The sequence below is a fragment of the Schistocerca americana genome, chromosome 3, assembly GCF_021461395.2.
Source record: "Schistocerca americana isolate TAMUIC-IGC-003095 chromosome 3, iqSchAmer2.1, whole genome shotgun sequence".
Taxonomy (NCBI): domain Eukaryota; kingdom Metazoa; phylum Arthropoda; class Insecta; order Orthoptera; family Acrididae; genus Schistocerca; species Schistocerca americana.
This window is the reverse complement of record NC_060121.1, coordinates 778028379-778049207: the sequence shown is the minus strand read 5'-3', so window position 1 is coordinate 778049207 and position 20829 is coordinate 778028379. Positions and strand designations below refer to the sequence as shown.

General features: G+C 44.6%; 1 protein-coding gene across 1 annotated transcript in view; it reads right to left on the bottom strand.

Annotated features, from left to right (window-relative positions):
• The window catches only part of LOC124606396, a 122348-nt gene that overhangs the window by 43155 nt on the left and 58364 nt on the right, over positions 1-20829 (bottom strand). The window lies entirely within an intron of this gene.

Genomic DNA, 20829 nt, shown 5'->3' with positions numbered 1-20829 from the left:
GTTTGCATTCTTTGTGTAAGCTGTTGCGCTGGTGTCTCCTACACTACTGGCCATTAAAATTGCTACACCAAGAAGAAATGCAGATGATAAACGGGTATTCATTGGACAAATATATTTTATTAGAACTGACGTGTGATTACATTTTCACGCAATTTGGGTGCATAGATCCTGAGAAATCAGTACCCAGAACAACCACCTCTGGCCGTAATAACAGCCTTGATACGCCTGGGCATTGAGTGAAACAGAGCTTGGATGGCGTGTACAGGTACAGCTGCCCATGCAGCTTCAACACGATACCACAGTTCATCAAGAGCAGTGACTGGCGTATTGTGACGAGCCAGTTGCTCGGCCACCATTGACCAGACGTTTTCAATTGGTGAGAGATCTGGAGAATGTGCTGGCCAGGGCAGCAGTTGCATATTTTCTGTATCCAGAAAGGCCCGTACAGGACCTGCAACATGCGGTCGTGCATTATCCTGCTGAAGTGTAGGGTTTCGCAGAGATCAAATGAAGGGTAGAGCCACGGGTCGTAACACATCTGAAATGTAACGTCCACTGTTCAAAGTGCCGTCAGTGTAAACAAGAGGTGACCGAGACGTGTAACCAATGGCACCCCATACCATCACGCCGGCTGATACGCCAGTATGGCGATGACGAATACACGCTTCCAATGTGCGTTCACCGCGATGTCGCCAAATAGGGATGCGACCATCATGATGCTGTAAACAGAACCTGGATTCATCCGAAAAAATGACGTTTTGCCAGTCGTGCACCCAGGTTCGTCGTTGAGTACACCATCGCAGCCGCTCCTGTCTGTGATGCAGCGTCAAGGGTAACCGCAGCCGTGGTCTCCGAGCTGATAGTCCATGCTGCTGCAAACGTCGTCGAACTATTCGTGTAGATACGAGGCCGTTGGGATCCAGTACGGCGTTCCGTATTACCCTCCTGAACCCACCGATTCCATATTCTGCTAATAGTCATTGGATCTCGACCAACGCGATCAGCAATGTCGCGATACGATAAACCGCAATCGCTATTGGCTACAATCCGACCTTTATCAAAGTCGGAAACGTGATGGTACGCATTTCTCCTCCTTACACGAGGCATGACAACAACGTTTCACCAGGCAACGCCGGTCAACTGCTATTTGTGTATGAGAAATCGGTTGGAAACTTTCCTCATGTCAGCACGTTGTAGGTGTCGCCACCGGCGCCAACCTTGTGTGAATGCTGTGAAAAGCTAATCATTTGCGTATCACAGCATCTTCTTCCTGTTGGTTAAATTTCGCATCTGTAGCACGTCATCTTCATGGTGTAGCAATTTTAACGGCCAGTAGTGTACTTGTTGTTTACAGTACTGATTCATTCAGAAGTAACTGCAGCATTCATTCATCAATCACCACAATGAAAAATCACATGCACTTCAGTATTGTACAGAACGAAGTGCATCGTCCAGCAGGATTCATTTTCAATAGACCGCTTACAGAACGAGGGACTTAGATTCAGAAATGCGACACTGTAAGTAGTAGGTGAGTTTTGCTGCTTTTGTGATCTCTCCAAGGTCTTCAATTGTGTAAATCATGACACTCTCCTACAACAGCTCAGGTTCATGGAACTGATGGCTTTACACGCAGTCGGTCTGAATCATACTTAACAAACAGAATGTAAAAGGCTGTGCTGAATAATTCAGACAGCATCGGAAAGGCAGAAAATTTTCTGATGGGGGTAAAATCTCAAAGGACGTCCCATAGAGTTAAATTCTGAGTCCACTCCTATTCCTCATACATGTGAATGACCTTCCACTTAACATTTAACGAGCAAAACTGGTACTTTTTCAGGACGATACCAGTTTTATAACACACTGAAGGTCCAAAGAAACACCTGCCTAATATCGTGTAGAGCTCCCGCGAGCACGTAGAAGTGCCGCAACATGGCGTGGCATGGACTCGACTAATGTCTGAAGTAATGCTGGAGGGAACTGACATCATGAATACTGCAAGGCTGTCCATAAATCCGTAAGAGAACGAGAGGGTGGAAATGTCTTCTGAACAGCACGTTGCAAGGCATCCCAGATATGTTCAATAATGTTCATGACTGTGGAGTTTGATGGCCAATGGAAGTGTTTAGACTCAGAACAGTGTTCCTGGAGCCACTCTGTAGCAATTCCGCACGTGAGAAGTGTCGCATTGCCGTGCTGGAATTGCCCAAGTCTGTCGGAATGCACAATGGACATGAATGGATGCAGTTGATCAGACAGGATGCTTACGTACGTGTCACTTGTCAGAGACGTACCGCTCCAACTGAACACGTCCCACACCATTGCAGAGCCTCAACCAGCTTGGACAGTCCGGTACTGACTGCAGGGTCCATGCATTCACGAGGTTGTCTCCATACCAGTACGCGTCCGTCCGCTCGATACAATTTGAAACAAGACTCGTCTGACCAGACAACATGTTTCCAGTCATCAGCATTCAAGTGTCAGTGTTGACGGGCCCAGGCGAGGCGTAAAGCTTTGTCGTGCAGTCATCAAGGGTACACGAGTGGGCCTTCGGCTCCGAAAGCCCATATCGATGATGTTTCGTTGAATGGTTTCTCACTCTGACGCTTGTTGACGGCCCAGCATTGAAATCTGCAGAAATTTGCAGAAGGGTTGCACTTGTCACGCTGAACGATTCTCTTCAGTCGTCGTTGGTCCCGTTCTTGCAGGATCTTTGTCCGGCCACAGCGATGTTGGAGATTTAATGTTTTATCGAGTTCCTGATATTCACGGTACATTCGTGAAATGGTCGTACGAGGAAATCCCCACTTCATCGCTAGCTCGGAGATATGTCCCATCGCTCGTGCGCCGACTACAACAGCACGTTCAAACCCACTTATATCTTGATAACCTGCCATTGTAGCCTCAGTAATCGATCTAACAACTGCGCCAGGAACTTGTTTTATGTAGGCGCTGCCGACCACAGCGCCGTATTCTACCCGTTTACATATCTCTGTACTTGAAAACGCATGTCTGTACTAGTTGCTTTGGTGCTTCAGTGTAAATACCATTAGAGAGAAAGAAACAGAACAGTCATTAAGTTATATGTTCCAAAGAATTATTAAGTGGTACTCAGAAAAGAGACTGCCCCTAAAGTTTAGGCTGGCCGGTGTGCCCGTGCGGTTCTAAGCGCGTCAGTTTGGAACCGCGTGACCGCTACGGTCGGAGGTTCGAATCCTGCCTCGGGCATGGATGTGTGTGATGTCCTTAGGTTAGTTAGGTTTAAGTAGTTCTAAGTTCTAGGGGACTGATGACCTCAGTAGTTAAGTCCCATAGTGCTCAGAGCCATTTGAACCATTTGAACCTAAATTTTGAAAATAAAAACACATTACATTCTATTCCGTACAACAAAGAGAGTCATACTAAGGCTTGATGTAGGACATGAACAGCAGCCGTAAGTAGCGTAGAGTCCTCCAAATTTTTGGATATATATGTTGATGAAAACTTGAAGTGGAAGAATAATGAAACTTCCTGGCTGATTAAAGCCGTGCGCCGGACCGAGAGTCAAACTCGAGAAAGAGAATGATAAAGGTCCCGAGCCACGCGGGATTAGCCGAGCGGTCTGAGGCACTGAAGTCATGGATTGTGCGGCTGGTCTCGGTGAAGGTTCGAGTCCTCCCTCGGGCATGGGTGTATGTGTTTGTCCTTAGGATAATTTAGGTTAAGCAGTGTGTAAGCTTAGGGACTGATGACCGTAGCAGTTAAGTCCCATAAGATTTCACACACATTTGATCATTTGAAAGGTCCCGAGTTCGAGTCTCTGTCCGGTAGACAGTTTTAATCTGCCAGCAAGTTTCATATCAGCGCACACTCCGCTGCAGAGTGAAAATTTCATTCTGGAAGAAGAGTACTACTGATGTGTACGTATAATGGCTAATCTTGGAAACAAAAGTATCAGCCTCCTGACATACACTCCTGGAAATGGAAAAAAGAACACATTGACACCAGTGTGTCAGACCCACCATACTTGCTCCGGACACTGCGAGAGGGCTGTACAAGCAATGATCACACGCACGGCACAGCGGACACACCAGGAACCGCGGTGTTGGCCGTCGAATGGCGCTAGCTGCGCAGCATTTGTGCACCGCCGCCGTCAGTGTCAGCCAGTTTGCCGTGGCATACGGAGCTCCATCGCAGTCTTTAACACTGGTAGCATGCCGCGACAGCGTGGACGTGAACCGTATGTGCAGTTGACGGACTTTGAGCGAGGGCGTATAGTGGGCATGCGGGAGGCAGGGTGGACGTACCGCCGAATTGCTCAACACGTGGGGCGTGAGGTCTCCACAGTACATCGATGTTGTCGCCAGTGGTCGGCGGAAGGTGCACGTGCCCGTCGACCTGGGACCGGACTGCAGCGACGCACGGATGCACGCCAAGACCGTAGGATCCTACGCAGTGCCGTAGGGGACCGCACCGCCACTTCCCGGCAAATTAGGGACACTGTTGCTCCTGGGGTATCGGCGAGGACCATTCGCAACCGTCTCCATGAAGCTGGGCTACGGTCCCGCACACCGTTAGGCCGTCTTCCGCTCACGCCCCAACATCGTGCAGCCCGCCTCCAGTGGTGTCGCGACAGGCGTGGATGGAGGGACGAATGGAGACGTGTCGTCTTCAGCGATGAGAGTCGCTTCTGCCTTGGTGCCAATGATGGTCGTATGCGTGTTTGGCGCCGTGCAGGTGAGCGCCACAATCAGGACTGCATACGACCGAGGCACACAGGGCCAACACCCGGCATCATGGTGTGGGGAGCGATCTCCTACACTGGCCGTACACCACTGGTGATCGTCGAGGGGACACTGAATAGTGTACAGTACGTCCAAACCGTCATCGAACCCATCGTTCTACCATTCCTAGACCGGCAAGGGAACTTGCTGTTCCAACAGGACAATGCACGTCCGCATGTATCCCGTGCCACCCAACGTGCTCTAGAAGGTGTAAGTCAACTACCCTGGCCAGCAAGATCTCCGGATCTGTCCCCCATTGAGCATGTTTGGGACTGGATGAAGCGTCGTCTCACGCGGTCTGAACGTCCAGCTCGAACGCTGGTCCAACTGAGGCGCCAGGTGGAAATGGCATGGCAAGCCGTTCCACAGGACTACATCCAGCATCTCTACGATCGTCTCCATGGGAGAATAGCAGCCTGCATTGCTGCGAAAGGTGGATATACACTGTACCAGTGCCGACATTGTGCATGCTCTGTTGCCTGTGTCTATGTACCTGTGGTTCTGTCAGTGTGATCATGTGATGTATCTGACTCCAGGAATGTGTCAATAAAGTTTCCCCTTCCTGGGACAATGAATTCACGGTGTTCTTATTTCAATTTCCAGGAGTGTACTTTGCATATTTCCATTCAGTAATGTCGTACGGAATAATTTTCTGTGATAACTCATCACTAAGAAAGAAAGTACTGATTGCACAAAAGCGAGGAATAAGACTGATATGTGATGTTCACCCACGGATGTCAAGGAGTTATACATTTTAACTGTGCCGTTACATACATATTTTCGCAAGTTAAATTCATCATAAATAATCCGTCACAATCTGAGAAGAACGGTGACGAAGGTGCCCTTTATTGCCCATTGTTAAGGCTGTCAGTGGCTCAGAGTGGAGTTCAACATCCAGCAATAAAAAATATCGATCAATATCCCAATCACACAAAAGTCTGACCGATAGCAAAGCAAGTTTTAAATCCAATTTAAAATCAGTCTCCTCGACAATTCCCTCTATTCCTCTGATGAACTTCTACTTGAAAACTGATTACCAGTTTTTAAGTAAATTTTTAAGTTAACCTTTTTAAGTTTTTAAGTTAACCTTGTTTTTAAGTGTAGTTGCATGAGTAGGAATAAATGTTCAGTAATGTTAACACTAATCACGTATACATATTCTGTAAACTGACTCGTTCTACACCATTTTGCTAAAATAAACGTCCAAATGATCTATGGAACATATTACTAACTACTAACTTTGAGCAACGAAATAACTGATGATTGTCCAAGTAGTGTCGTAATAAAATGTAGACTGGCAATGGCAAGAAAATCGTTGCTGAAGAAGATAAATTTGTTAACATCAAAAGTAAATCTTTAATCTTAGGAATTCTCTTCTGAACGTACTTGTCTGGAAGGTGTCTTGTACGGAAGTGAAATGTGGACGATAAACAGTTCAGATAAGAACAGAATAGAAGGTTTAGAAACTTGGTGCTGTAGAAGAATGCTGAAGCGTACCCGGGATACAGAATAACAAATTGAAAGATACTAAACCTACTTGGAAAAAAAGAAACTTATGGCACAGTTGACTAAATGAAGGGCTCCGGTGACAGGACACATCGTGAGGCATAAAGGAATTTGGGCAGACAAAAATTACAGAAGGAGGCCAAGCCTTCAGTACAGTAAGCAGGTTGAAATGGATGTAGGTGGCGGTAGTTATGCAGACATGAAGAGGCTTGCACAGGATATTCTAATATGAGAGTTGCATAAAACCAGCCTTCGGCCTCTAGACTACTATAACAACAACCAACAGAACTGAAAAAATTTGAGGGATAAACTGGCAGTATTCAAATGTGAGGTGAAATGCTTCCTTGTGGCATACTCTCTCTATTCTGTGCAGGTCTTCTTCACAGTAATACAGAACTTTCCTCTGTAATGTATAATTTATTCGTACACCCTCGCATTTTTCTCGTGTTTTACTAATTCTTACTATTTTCTTTATACATTTTCTAATCAGCATTCTGTAGATACGTATCGCCTAGTTTCATTACCTTTGGCTTCCATAGTAATCTGAAAGTTACCTATTCGTTTTTATCTACTATGTAGGGTGATTCTGTGATGATGTTACAGACTTCCATGGATGATGGAGAATGTTAAATGTATCAATTTGAGATGAGGGGCTCTGGTCTGGACACGACCGAGTCAAAAGTAATCTTTCTCATGCCTCCGACAGTGGAATATGTGAGCTATACTGATGTTGTTTATATTGTAGGGTATGCAACTTTCAGAGATGGTAGTAGAGATTAAAACAAGAAAAAACTGTGTAGTAGACATCGGTTCTAAAATGTATACCTTAACAGCAACGAGCGCTTGCTCATCTTCCCTACCTCTATTAAACAAGTGTTTGTGTAGTGAGAACTTACTATTCCGACTGCTCATTGTGAAATTCACGAATGTCTACATTGATTTGAGAAACAATCTGGGCTTGCAAATCAGTTTCACCGTTTTGGTAACAATATATAGAAGAAACCGCCTAACTCGGCCGGCTAGCCGCGCGGTCTAACACGCTGCTTCCTGAGCGGGAAGGCTTGCCGGTCCCCGGAACGAACCTTCCCGGCGGATTTGTGTCGAGGTCCGGTGTGCCGGCCAGCGCGTGGATGGATTTTATGGCGGTTTTCCATCTGCCTCGGCGAATGCGGAGCTGGTTCCCCACATTCCGCCTCAGTTACACTATGTCGTCGATTGCTGTGCAAATGCTGTCTCCACGTATGTATACACCATAATTACTCTACCACGCAAACATTGCGGCGTACACTCGTCTGGTATGAGACGTTCCCAGGGGTGGGGGGCTCCACCAGGGGCTGAACCGCACAGTAACCCTGGGTTCGTTGTGGGGCGGCGGTGGGGTGGGTGGACTGCTGTGGCCTCTCCGTCATTTCTAGGTCCCGGGTTCAATACGCAATACACAAACCGCCTAAAATTCCATGGCAAATACTGCGGAAATGGAAAGTGCTACTGATGTACAGTTTTCACAGAATGAATCGGTAGTCAGGGGCTCATATTGTTAGCAAATCAACAGATTGTAATAATATTTATAAAGTGTATTTTTTGTGCAAACATACCGTTTTTTAATATAACAATACCTATTGACAATAACAAACTAAAAGTGTGGTAAATTAGAATGTAAGTAATTAGAATGTAAGTGGTGTATGTTGCAGGATTCTAGAGCGAGTCGTTTACGAGATATCGTATTTTGATTAGTTTCCACACCGACACTTTTTTGTGCTATTCAACCTACGAAATTGCTAGGAACGATGTTGTTATGTTTGCTTTCAGTGTGCTTGTGTGTTCCTTGAGTGCACTGCGACTTCCTAGTTAATTAGTGTGAGAGAGTCCAGGTAGTAGGTCGCGAGTGGACAATAGAATTTACCGATGCAGAAAAGCAGACATGCTCACGGCGTGTGGAGAACGTATGATGGATGCAGTTCGTTCAGAATAACACAAGCTCATCACTACTTCTGTGATTCTGAACCGTAACGAGATAACTGGCCCTCACAGGTAGTGTTCAAAATGATCACCGGCTGCGGCAAAACAGACCTCCAGTCTGCTATGGAAGACTGCTGCACAAGTGCCAGTGTCTCAGCGCAGACGTCCACGCAGGCTGCAGTAATACGGCGTTGCGGGAACTGGTATGTCCTTGTAGCCAGTGTATTTCAGCTTTCCCCAAAGAAAAAAGTTTACAGGCGTCAAATTCGGGAAACGGGCCGACCGAGGTACGGATCCTCTGTGTCCAATACAACAATTTACATCAATTCATGAAGACATGTTGCAGTACTAAGTGCTCTATGCGCTGGACAGCCATCGTGTTGGTACCATAAGTTCCTCCTATCTGCAGAGGAACGTCACCTAGCATCCGTGGAATATGGCCTGTTGGAAGGCGGAGATGTCTGTGCGCGTTCAGTGTCCCGTTTTTGAAAAAAAGGCCTACGAGCTGATGGTTTACTACTGCACACCACTCGTTTACGCTCGATGGACGCTGACGTTCCCCCAGACGAAGCCAACGGTGATTGTCAACAGACCAGTACTGCATGTTTCGGACGTTTACCTGGCCATGTCTGGTAAATGTGGCTTCGTCACTAAACAAGATGACAAAATACTTTTGGAGTATCCTGCCTTAATGGCCATGTAGAGAAGGTGACACGATTTTCATAATCGGTTCCATGCAGCAGTTGATGGAGAGAGATGTGACAGGCATGGGACCTATGTCGACGGAGAATGGGCAGAACACTTGCCTGAGTCATGTCACTTCCTCGTGCGACTGTGCGAGGGCTAACGTACGGTTCAACTGCAACAGCTGCAAGAACGTTAATTTGTCCCTCTTCTGTCGTCACTTGTTTCCTTTTTTTTACGTTGTCTTGGTGTTACACTACCATTTTCACGTAACTGGTTGAAAAGCTTGATAAATAATTGCCGATATGGTTGACGTCTATTGGGATATCTTGTCGTTTTCACCATACAACAACGAACTGCATTCTTCCTACACTCTACATACATCATGTGCATGTCGGCTTTTTCGGCTCTCGTCCATTCACGAGCTAGTACCTGGACTGTCACATGCTGACTATCAAGTCGCAGTGCACTCAAGGAACACGCAAGTACGCTGTAAGCAGACATCACAATGTCGTACCGAGCAACTACGCAGATACGCGCATACAACTGTCGTTGTGGAAATTTTTCAGAAAATGGTTCAAATGGCTCTGAGCACTATGGGACTTAACATCTACGGTCATCAGTCCCCTAGAACTTAGAACTACTTAAACCTAACTAACCTAAGGACATCACACAACACCCAGCCATCACGAGGCAGAGAAAATCCCTGACCCCGCCGGGAATCGAACCCGGGAACCCGGGCGTGGGAAGCGAGAACGCTACCGCACGACCACGAGATGCGGGCAAATTTTTCAGAAAACGACTCGCAATAGAAACCTGCAACAAACGCCACTGACATTCTAATTTACCTTACTTGTAGTTTTTTAATGTCAATAGGCATTGTTGCATTTAAAAAGTGCATGTTTACACAAAAAATCCATTTTCTGATTATTATTACAATAAAAATATGAGCTCTTGACTACCAATCCATTCTGTAAAAACCGCACTTCAGTATCACTTCACAATTCCGCAGTATTTGTGGTGCAAGTTTTAGGTGATCCACTCTGTATAAATGAACTTTCTTTCTGAATTATTTTCCTCTAAGCCAAGTCATTTCTTTGTTACTCCTATATGATACAGTGCCATGTCGCTACACCGCCATATTGCTTCAACTTGTTGACGCTAATTACAGTGCCGGCCGCTGTGGCCGAGCAGTTCTAGGCGCTTCAGTCCGGAACCACGCGCCTGCTACGGTCGCAGGTTCGAATCCTGCCTTCGCCATGGATGTGTGTGATGTCCTTAGGTTAGTTAGGTTTCAGTAATTCTAAGTCTAGGGGACTGATGACCTCAGCTGTTAAGTCCCATAGTGCTTGGAGCCATTTGAACCATCTAACCACAGTCTGTAAAAATCTGTTGAATCAAAGGCCATTTACTGAATTAAGTCTGAAATTCCAAAATGTTAACAATAAGTAGATTTTCATTGCATGGAATTACGTATGAAACTTAGAAAGGGAAGTCAACTACTGCTGTTACAGCGGTCGGTGCTTACTAAATGTGCTGCGGAGTGATCTAGCGTCTTACTTAGATATTAGAACGAAACCGTATTCATCTTCATGCTTCAGTTCTTCTTTAATGCTTGGAATCAATGACTACATGCTTGAGCGAACATCCTCACGTCCACTCCCGGACGCTATAAGCTGTAAGCAAACGGTTATTCAATTCTTGGTCAGTTTCTTGCTGAGTCAGTATTTAAGCTATGCAAAACCCACTTACAGCTGCGCTTAACTTTTGTAAATGTGTGTGTGTGGGGGGGGGGGGGGGGGGGGGGGGTTGGTGGGTGGTGCAGATGGCTCTTAGCACTCTCTGAGGTCATCAGTCTCCTAGAACTTAGAACTACTTAAACCTAACTAACCTAAGTACATCACACACATCCAAGCACGATTCGAACCTGCGAACGTAACGGTCGCGCGGTTCCAGACTAAAGCGCCTAGAACCGCTCGGCCACACCGGCCGGCTTGGTGGGTGGGCGGGTCGGTGTATTCAGTTCAACATTACGGGACAGAATGCATTTTCGATTTCATTCTGGGGCTAGAAGGTTCATACCTAATGCGTAGCTTAAAAGTTCAGAATTTTTTTCATTGCTCATTGGACTAGTTTAGTTCTCACAACACACACAACTTACAAATTAAATAACCATATAAATAAACTGGAGGGAACGGAAGAGAACAGTAGAGATTGAGCATGGCGTGCCAACACTATGAATGATGAGTTCTACAGCTCCAACCACTTTGCACGAGACTCCTTATGATGTGTGGTGGAGGGTATTTAGTGTTTTATTGTCACTTCTCCCTTTTCCTGTTCCTATTGTGAATTATGCATGGAAAGAATGATTGTTGGTAAGACTCCATATGAGCTCGAAACTGTAATTTTACTGTTGCCGACATATTACTAACAACAGGTTCTCTAACGGCGTTGAAATTTTAATTTATCTTTCATGTCGATCTCTGAGTTACATATTCATTTTTACGATGACTAGTGTCGACCTTCTTCACATGCAATGTTAGTATCCCCAATCGCTTCAGCGTTCCATCTTTGACAAGCTAGTCTAAATGGTGTCACGAAATCAGCTGAGTACAAAATACTCGCAATTCTCACGTTCATTTACATATATTTACGTATACAGTGCGGTTAGACACTGTCTGAAAAGCTTATAAGAGTGTTGCAGGGTATGTTGCACAGAAAAATAATTGTTAAGAAAAAAATTCGATATGTTGCGGCCTTTAAGAGTTAAGTAGCATCGAAGTTAGCCAATCAGGCAAGTTCAAGCGGCCCGCCAGATGCAATTATAATTTAAAAAAAGTGTGTGAAATCTTACGGGACTTAACTGCTAAGGTCATCAGTCCCTAGGATTACACACTACTTAACCTAAATTATCCTAAGGACAAACACACACACTCATGCCCGATGGAGGACTCGATCCTCCGTCGGTACCAGCCGCATAGTCCATGACTGCAGCGCCCCAGTCCGCTTGGCTAATCCCGCGAGGCAATTAGCATCAGTTGTTCTTATAGCATAGATAATACCACAAAAGACTGCTCAGTCTTTGGTTTGGGTTCGATCCTTATTACCGTCCTATGTCCAATTTTTGTATCGCTCTCTTTTTCGATTTTAGGGAACCAAATGAAGAACGCGCGTCGTGACACCGTCTCTGGCGGGCAGCTTGAATTTGCGCGCGCAGCTGCCTGATCGGCTAGCTTCAGTGCTGATTAACTCGGAAACGGCGCTACAAATCGAATTTTTTTTTTCATATTTATTTTTCTGCACAATACACTTACAAGCTTTTCAGACAGTTTCTGATTACCCTGTACAGGTCGACTTTCAGTATTTAGTTGCTGGTGAACCATTCGGGATGTGAGATCCTGGTCCAAGATGCTCTTCTGTTCCTGACGTTTCGTCCAGGACTGCGCTGGACTTCCTCAGAGCCGACAAGACTCAGCGGGGGAGCGCCTCTGAGGAAGTCCAGCGCAGTCCTGGACGAAACGTCAGGAACAGAAGAGTTTCTTTGACCACGACCTCATATTCCGAAAGGTTTACCAGCAGTTATGTCATCTGGTCGTGAAAGTCTTCATTCTGTTTCAGTATTTACCTTGTGTCCGAGTAAAACCAAGTGTGTTAGTTAAATACGCTTTGGAAACTTAAGTCCAAAAACTTCGCATAGAATTCAAATGCAGTCTTCGTGTTGATTGTATCAAAACCCGTGCGTGCACCGTGATATATTATGTATTTACGTACGCCGCGAAAAAACATATTTTGAGCTGTAGCGTCAGTTGTAATCAACATTTGGGCTTTATACAATTTTAGCACTAGTACCCTCGTTCAGAGAATCGTATACTCCAAATTTCAGTATATATGTATATCAATGTGAATAAACGTATACTTTTGAGAATTTTCGTAAGTTACGAGTGTTGTGCATAACGTATTTCGTAGGAAATCGACGTTTGTGATTTACAGTTTATGTAGCACATATTACAAATAATGTATCGTGTCACATTAAGTTTTCCCTATCACATACGAAAAACAAACTTTCCTTTCCCACCCCCTCTCTCTCTCCCACTCTCTTTCTCCCTCCAACCTTTCTCACTTCATTCTTCCTCCTTACCACTTTTCCCCATCTCATTTCCAACTCATTCTCCATTCCTCTAATTTGCATTCACTATTCAATCATCTTCCCCTAGTCCTCCCTTCCCACAACTATTCACCATTTACATTTTCAAATAACTCATTTCCATTACTGTTCCTCCACTTCACGTACACATCAAATCAACACATAGTTAACACAATTAAACTAAGTTATACAAATATGACGAATCACAGAGGAAGAGAAAATTTTTAGATCAAGGGAAAGGCGATGCTAACGGTTAATTTGGCACCATCACTCACATAAATATATACAGACACATGTTTATCGAGTGGGATGCAAACAAACAGTAGTCGTGCATCATAGCATTGTTTTTATCATCGAGTGATGTGCAGTTCTGCAAAGCAATGTGGGATCATGTGGAAAACAATAAAGCCAAACGAGGGAATAGCTCAAAAACTTGTGTGCGGATGGCGTTTGCTGATGAGAGCGAAAATAGGACACAAAGTACCATAGGTAAAACCACCATCTTTTGTAAAGAACTGTTTTATGTCTAAAAGCAAGCGATATTGTAAATATAGACCATTGGTGATGTTTTATGTAAGACGAAACGACTCTGGTGACAAAAATACGCATTTTCTTGTAGTCGCAAACACGGATTTAAAATACTTTCAATAAATATAAAGCAACTGCGGATAGTATAGCCACACAAATGAAGTCTCTAATTTTACCTTCACGGGCTTTTCGCCGTGGAAAGAAGCAGTATATTAGTTGACTCTACTAGAAACATGCGTTTATAAAATCTGTTCCTGTGATCACTTGCGTGACTTTAGGCGAACACGTCACTATCTCAGCTCGTTGTCCTGGTCATTGCCTAAAGCACCAGATTCTTTTCGTGTTGGACGTTTGATTCGCCTTGGTCTCGCGCTTCATCGCAGTGATTGTTACCAAGTATAATCAAAATGAAAGACAACAGGGGACAGCACAACTCTGCTTAATAAGTGTCGACTGCAGACTCGACTACAAAGATATACAATACTGTTTCACACAGATACATGATTATACTTCCAACAAAGCTCACACATTTAATATGTCAGAAAGCACTGAAATCAGTGGATAATTATTGGTTAAGGAACCGGCAAATACCGCTCAGTCAATAAAGAAGTATAATACACAAGAAATCATGGTACACATACATGAATATAGAAATTAAACATTAAAAAATTGAGGGCGAACGAGAGAGATTCTGTCAAGTGATAATACACGGCAGTAGAATGTCGAGGATAGCATTAGCGGTGGCACAGAATTGTCTGTGATTCGGATGCGATCGTAGTTGCGAGTTACCACCGCATTTCTGTGATATCGTGATCACTGAACATCAAAAGCGTGAAAAGTTATGCTCTACAAAACCAACATTTCATGTAGTGTCTGCCAATGGAGTTGGACGACCGTCTCAGGTTATTAAGCAAATGTCTGACGAAACGTGCTGCTCTTCTTACGACTTTTCTGTTTCCTTTTTCATTTCTACGCTAACGAGAAATACCGAAGTAGCCGTCAAACGAAGGTAGACACCTCCTTCGTGGATGGATATACTTCCTGAGCCTGTCGTCACATGCTTTTCCTACGATTAGTTTTACGCGCTCGTTACAGGTCGTATCACTCCGTATCTATACTCCAAATAGTTAATGGATATTTACTTCGAGTGATTGTTTTGCAATCCTAAAATTATGCAAAAACGGGTCGTTCCACCTATTTATCAGCCACACGTTACTACATTTGTTTGTGTTAGCGATAAATCTCCAATTCCTGCGTTAAACGGCGATACTCTGCAAGTCTTCTTCCAATTCACTACAATTTTCTAGCTTTGTGACTTCTTTATATACAACAACATCATCCACGAACAGCTGCGTGGGGCTCCCTAAGTCCACTAGGTCACTTACACACCTTATGATCACAAGTGGTCCTATAGAGTCGTTGGGGTAAGCAGGACGTTATTACGTCTGAAGATTTCAGTCCTTTGAAAATGACATTATGTATTCTGTTTGCTAGAAACTTTTCAAAGCAGTCACAGATGTTCCATACGCTCATATTTTGTTCACGATGTGACAGCGAGGAACTGTATCAAAAAAATGGTTCAAATGGCTCTGAGCACTATGGGACTCAACTGCTGAGGTCATTAGTCCCCTAGAACTTAGAACTAGTTAAACCTAACTAACCTAAGGACATCACAAACATCCATGCCCGAGGCAGGATTCGAACCTGCGACCGTAGCGGTCTTGCGGTTCCAGACTGCAGCGCCTTTAACCGCACGGCCACTTCGGCCGGCGAGGAACTGTATCGAACGCATATTAGCTGTCAAGGAACAGGGCGTCGTCATGGTATTTCAATGCCTTTCGGGTCTTGTCGATAAACACAGCAGACTGGGTTTCACGGGATCCTTGTTTACAAAATCGTATTGAGTCTTACAGAGGAGAGTTTCGGTCTTCATAAAGGTCATAATATGAGAGGGTAACTGCTTTCTTTAAACTAATAATCATTGTGCAGGTACAGTGGCAAGAAACGATTCTAGAAGTTAAGCGTTAGCTACTAGACGCACCTAACAGTATTCTTTTAAAAAAAGCTGTGCAGTTAAAATTATAATCCTAGAATCGGGTCCTTTTGCAGTTTTTTAACGATCGAAGTAAATTGACGTTTCTTTGAAGCCCTGTATCTTGGTATTTGTCTGGAGTAATATGACGCTTAGCTAGGGAAAATTGTAGGCAGTTCAACGCTCTATGAGAAGGATCAAAGTCCTTTTGTCATAGAATCAAAGAGATAAAATTTATAGAGGAACATTGATCAAGTGCTAGTAGGACTCAGGCACTAATATAAAGGAAAAAAAAGAAGCTATTGAAAAACTGGACTACAGATCTCTTACGAAAAGACACAGTTTATGAGCACAAAGGAACTTTCATCTCTGAGCACAAAGTAAGGCACGATTTACAAAACGGCAAACCTCAAGTAACTCGGTGAAACACTACAAATGAGCAGACATAACAGAGACTCAAGCGAAGAAAGAAAAACTGAACTGGGCGAGGCAATCAAAGAAGTGTGGAATCATTACAATAAGAAGTCTATCTCACAAAAAGCCAAATTACGCCACTACGACACGGTGGTGCTCCCCGAAGCACTGTATGCAGCAGAGACCACACTAATCCTGGGGCATACATGTATCGCCGGCCGCTGTGGCCGAGCGGTTCTAGGCCCTTCAGTCTGTAACCTCGCTGCTGCTACGGTCGCAGGTTAGAATCCTGCCTCGGGCATGGATATGTGTCATGTCCTTAGGTCTAGTCCTTAGTTCTAAGTCTAAGTAGAGCGGAAAATACTTAGGAAAATATTTGGCGCAACTAACAACAATGGAATATGGATCAAGAAACCTACAGAGGAACTATACAAACATACGGAGACAATGACAGAAAAGATTAGAAAACGCAGACTACACTTCTATGTACATCTATACAGAATGCCATCACACGGACTGACCAAACAGATCTTTGACTGGGTAACCACTAGAAGCAACAAATGGGTGGCAGAGGTAAAAAACGACCTGAACCAATTCAACATCACACCAGACACAATAAACGACAAAATAAAATTCAGAAATATCATTAAGAAAAGTAAATTACATGAGATACGCTGTGACGAACGAACAGGCATAAAATGTACCGAAGAACGCAAACAAGATCACAGACGGAAGATGAAAGAAATATGGGTAACCAAAAAAGGCAACCAAGATGAAGCCGGAGACACGAAGCCGACAAGAAGCATGGGCAGAGGACCGGAAACAGAAACACAGCAAGCGAATGAGGGAAGGGAAGTTCGGGCAGCAAGGAAGACAGCAAAAGGAATTGGTCATGTAGTTTAGGGTAGCTGCGCTCTTTAAGGACAAAACACCAATAGGGTGAATCACCTAAACTTTCTCTGCAATAAAGTGCTATTGATGTGCGGTTTTCAGAGAACAGATTGGTAGTCAGGGGATCGTATTGTTAGCCAATAAACAGATTGTAATGATACTTAGAAGATGCATTTTATGTGAAATCATGTATTTTTTTAAAATGAAGCAATGCCTATAGACATTAAAAAACTGAAAATAGGGTAAATTAGAATGTCAGTGGTGTTTGTTGCAGGTTTCTACTGCGAGTCGTCTAAGAGATTTTGAAAAGTTTCCACACCGACGCATATTTGTGCCATTCAGCCTGCCTAGTTGCTAGAAACGATGCTATTATGTATGCTTACAGTGTGCTTTTTTTTCCTGGAGTGCTTCGCGACTTGTTAGTCAGTTGGTGTGAGTCAGTCCGAGCAGTAGGTTGAGAATAGACGATGCGATTTACTAATTGCAGAAAAAGCCGACGTGCTCATGGTGTATGGAGGATGTGGAAATAATGCATTGCGTTCTTGTACGTCGTATGCGGCAGGATATCTCGAAAAACGTCAACCATCTTGGCAGTTATTTATCAAGCTCTTCAACCAGTTACTTGAAAGTGGCAGTGTAACACCTAGACAACTTAACAGAAGAAAACAAGTGACGACAGAGGAGGAAGAAATTAATGTTCTTGCTACTGTTGCACTTGACCCGCACTTTAGCTCCCGCGCAATCACAGGAGAAAGTGGAATGAGTCAGGCAAATGTCCTACGCATTCTCCACTGACAGAGGTTTCATCTCTATCACATCATTTTCCATCAAGAGCTACATAGAAACAATTTGGGAATCGTGTTAAGTTCTGTACATGGGCATTAAGACAGTGTATTCCAGATATACCATGTATCTTGTTTAGTGAGAAACTACATTTACCTATCGTGACGAGATAATCCGCCGAATCATGAAATACTGGTCTGTTGACAGTCCCCATTGGATTCGCCAGGTGGAACGTCAGCGTCCGTGGAGTGTAAACGTGAGGTGTGGGATAGTGAAACATCAGTTCATAGGCCCATAGACGGAACACTGGACGTGTTTAATTACCGCAGCCTGTTAACAGACTATCTTCCAACGATGCTAAATGACGTTCCTCTATAGATTAGGAGGAACGAGTGGTAACAACACGATAGCTGTCCAGCCCATAGAGCACTAAATACTACAACAGGTCTTCACGAATTAATGGTTCGATAGGACGCAGAGGACCCGTATCTTGGCCGCACCGTTCCCCAGATATCACTCCGGCAGACTTTTTTCTGAGGTGAAAGCTGAAAGACGCTGTCTACAAGGACATACCAACGACACCCGACGATATGCAACGACATATTATTGCGGCCTTCTCGGACATCTCCGCTGAAATGCTAGCACTTGTGCAGCGGTCCTCCATAGCAGACTGGAAGCGTGTATTGCTGCTGTCGGTGGTCATTTTGGACGCAACCTGTGATGGTCAGTTGTCTCGTTGCTGTTCAGAATCTATAAGACTAGTGTATTCACTTGTGTTGTTCTTTCGTCTTTGTTACCACAGATATTATACAAGTGGCTGTGTGGGAACTTTTCAAAATACGATACCTCGCAAACGACTCGCACTAGAATCCTACAACAAACACTACTAGTCCATTGTGTGAAAACCGCACGTCAGTAGCACTCTCCATTTCCGCTATACTTGCGGTGGAAGTTTTAGGTGATTCACCCTCTACATATAGTTCATCCGTCCTGGGAACCCAGAATTTCAACTATTTTTATCTGATAGTGGGAAGATATCGATCCTGAGAATTCCAAGACCGAACCGAAATCTCTGCAATAGTTTCTCAGACTAACCCTGATGTACAAAAAGAAACAAGGATGGAACTTCAGTTTCTATATGTAGATACAAAATATTTAATAAAATACTTTTTATTTACACTACTGGCCATTAAAATTGGTACACCAAGAAGAAATGCAGATAATAAACGGGTATTCATTGGACAAATATATTATACTAGAACTGACATGTGATTACATTTTCGGCCCGCATCTCGTGGTCGTGCGGTAGCGTTCTCGCTTCCCACGCCCGGGTTCCCGGGTTCGATTCCCGGCGGGGTACCTTTACCTTTAATCCATATAAAAACAGTTTCATTAACAGATAATTTACGTCTATTACGTGTATACAAGGAAAAGGGTGAAGGTGACATATAGGTTGATTTGCCAAAGTCTTTATTAGCATTTTCAGTAACATGATATGTTCGGTATGCTATGATGTCACGATCAACAAAGCTTTCTAGTCCGGATACATTGGGTACGCCTGTTCCACCACGTACAACAGCGACTGTTAGCCATCCATTTCCGTGGGTAAAAGAATCATTGATGTCGATGCTGAAGTTCAGTCTGCATCCACAAAAGACTGCAGGTCCGTCCAGTAGAGCGTCTGCAGCGACAGATTTGATAGTATTCTTTTTCTTGTCGGCGGCAGATGTGGTCATTTCAACGTCTTCAATTGTTTTATATATAGTCTGTCTTGCACGACGACGGCGGTTGAAGTCCATCTTGGCAGCGCGCCAGCCGCCGAAGACTGACAAACAGCGTACGCGGGCACCTAGTATTACTAGTGCCCGCGTACGGGATGACGCTCTGCTGGCACTGTGAAAATGTCTAAGTCCCTTATCTCTCGCCGCGCCCAAGCGCGGCTATAAAAGCGAGCGCTGACCGCGGAGCGGATCATTCGCGCTGCTGCTGCTGCACAGGCAACTGCATTGAACGCTGCCAAGATGCCATACAGAAGATACAGTCGTCGTCGTCGTGCAAGACAGACTATATATAAAACAATTGAAAACGTTGAAATGACCACATCTGCCGCCGACAAGAAAAAGAATACTATCAAATCTGTCGCTGCACACGCTCTACTGGACGGACCTGCAGTCTTTTGTGGGTGCAGACTGAACATCAGCATGTTACGTCAGCTCTCTGATCGCTTGACCTTTGACCCCGCCGATAAGGCGGTTGAAGTCCATCTTGGCAGGGATTTTCTCTGCCTCGTGATGGCTGGGTGTTGTGTGCTGTCCTTAGGTCAGTTAGGTTTAATTAGTTCTAAGTTCTAGGCGACTGATGACCTCAGCAGTTGAGTCGCATAGTGCTCAGAGCCATTTGAACCATTGATTACATTTTCACGCAATTTGGGTGCATAGATCCTGAGAAATCAGTACCCAAAACAACCACCTATGGCCGTAATAACGGCCTTGATACGCCTAGGCATTGAGTCAAACGGAGCTTGGATGGCGTTTACAGGTACAGCTGCCCATGCAGCTTCAACACGATACCACAGTTCATCAAGAGTAGTGACTGGGATATTGTGATGAGCCAGCTGCTCGGCCACCATTGACCAGACGTTTTCAATTGGTGAGAGATCTGGAGAATGTGCTGGCCAGGGCAGCAGTGGAACATTTCTGTATCCAGAAAGGCCCATATAGGACCTGCAACATGCGGTCGTGCACTATCCTGCTGAAATGTAGGGTTTCGCAGAGATCGAATGAAGGGTAGAGCCACGGGTCGTAACACATCTGATATGTAACGTCCACTGTTCAAAGTGCCGTCACTGCGAACAAGAGGTAACCGAGACGTGTAACCAATGACACCCAATACCATCACGCCGGGTGATACGCCAGTATAGCGATGACGAATACACGCTTCCAATGTGCGTTAACCGCGATGTCGCCAAACATCATGATGCTGTAAACACAATCTGGATTCATCCGAAAAAATGACGTTGTGCCATTCGTGCACCCAAGTTAGTCGTTGAGTACACCATCGCAGGCGCTCCTGTCTGTGATGCAGCGTCAAGGGTACCCGCACCCATGGTCTCCGAGCTGATAGTCTAT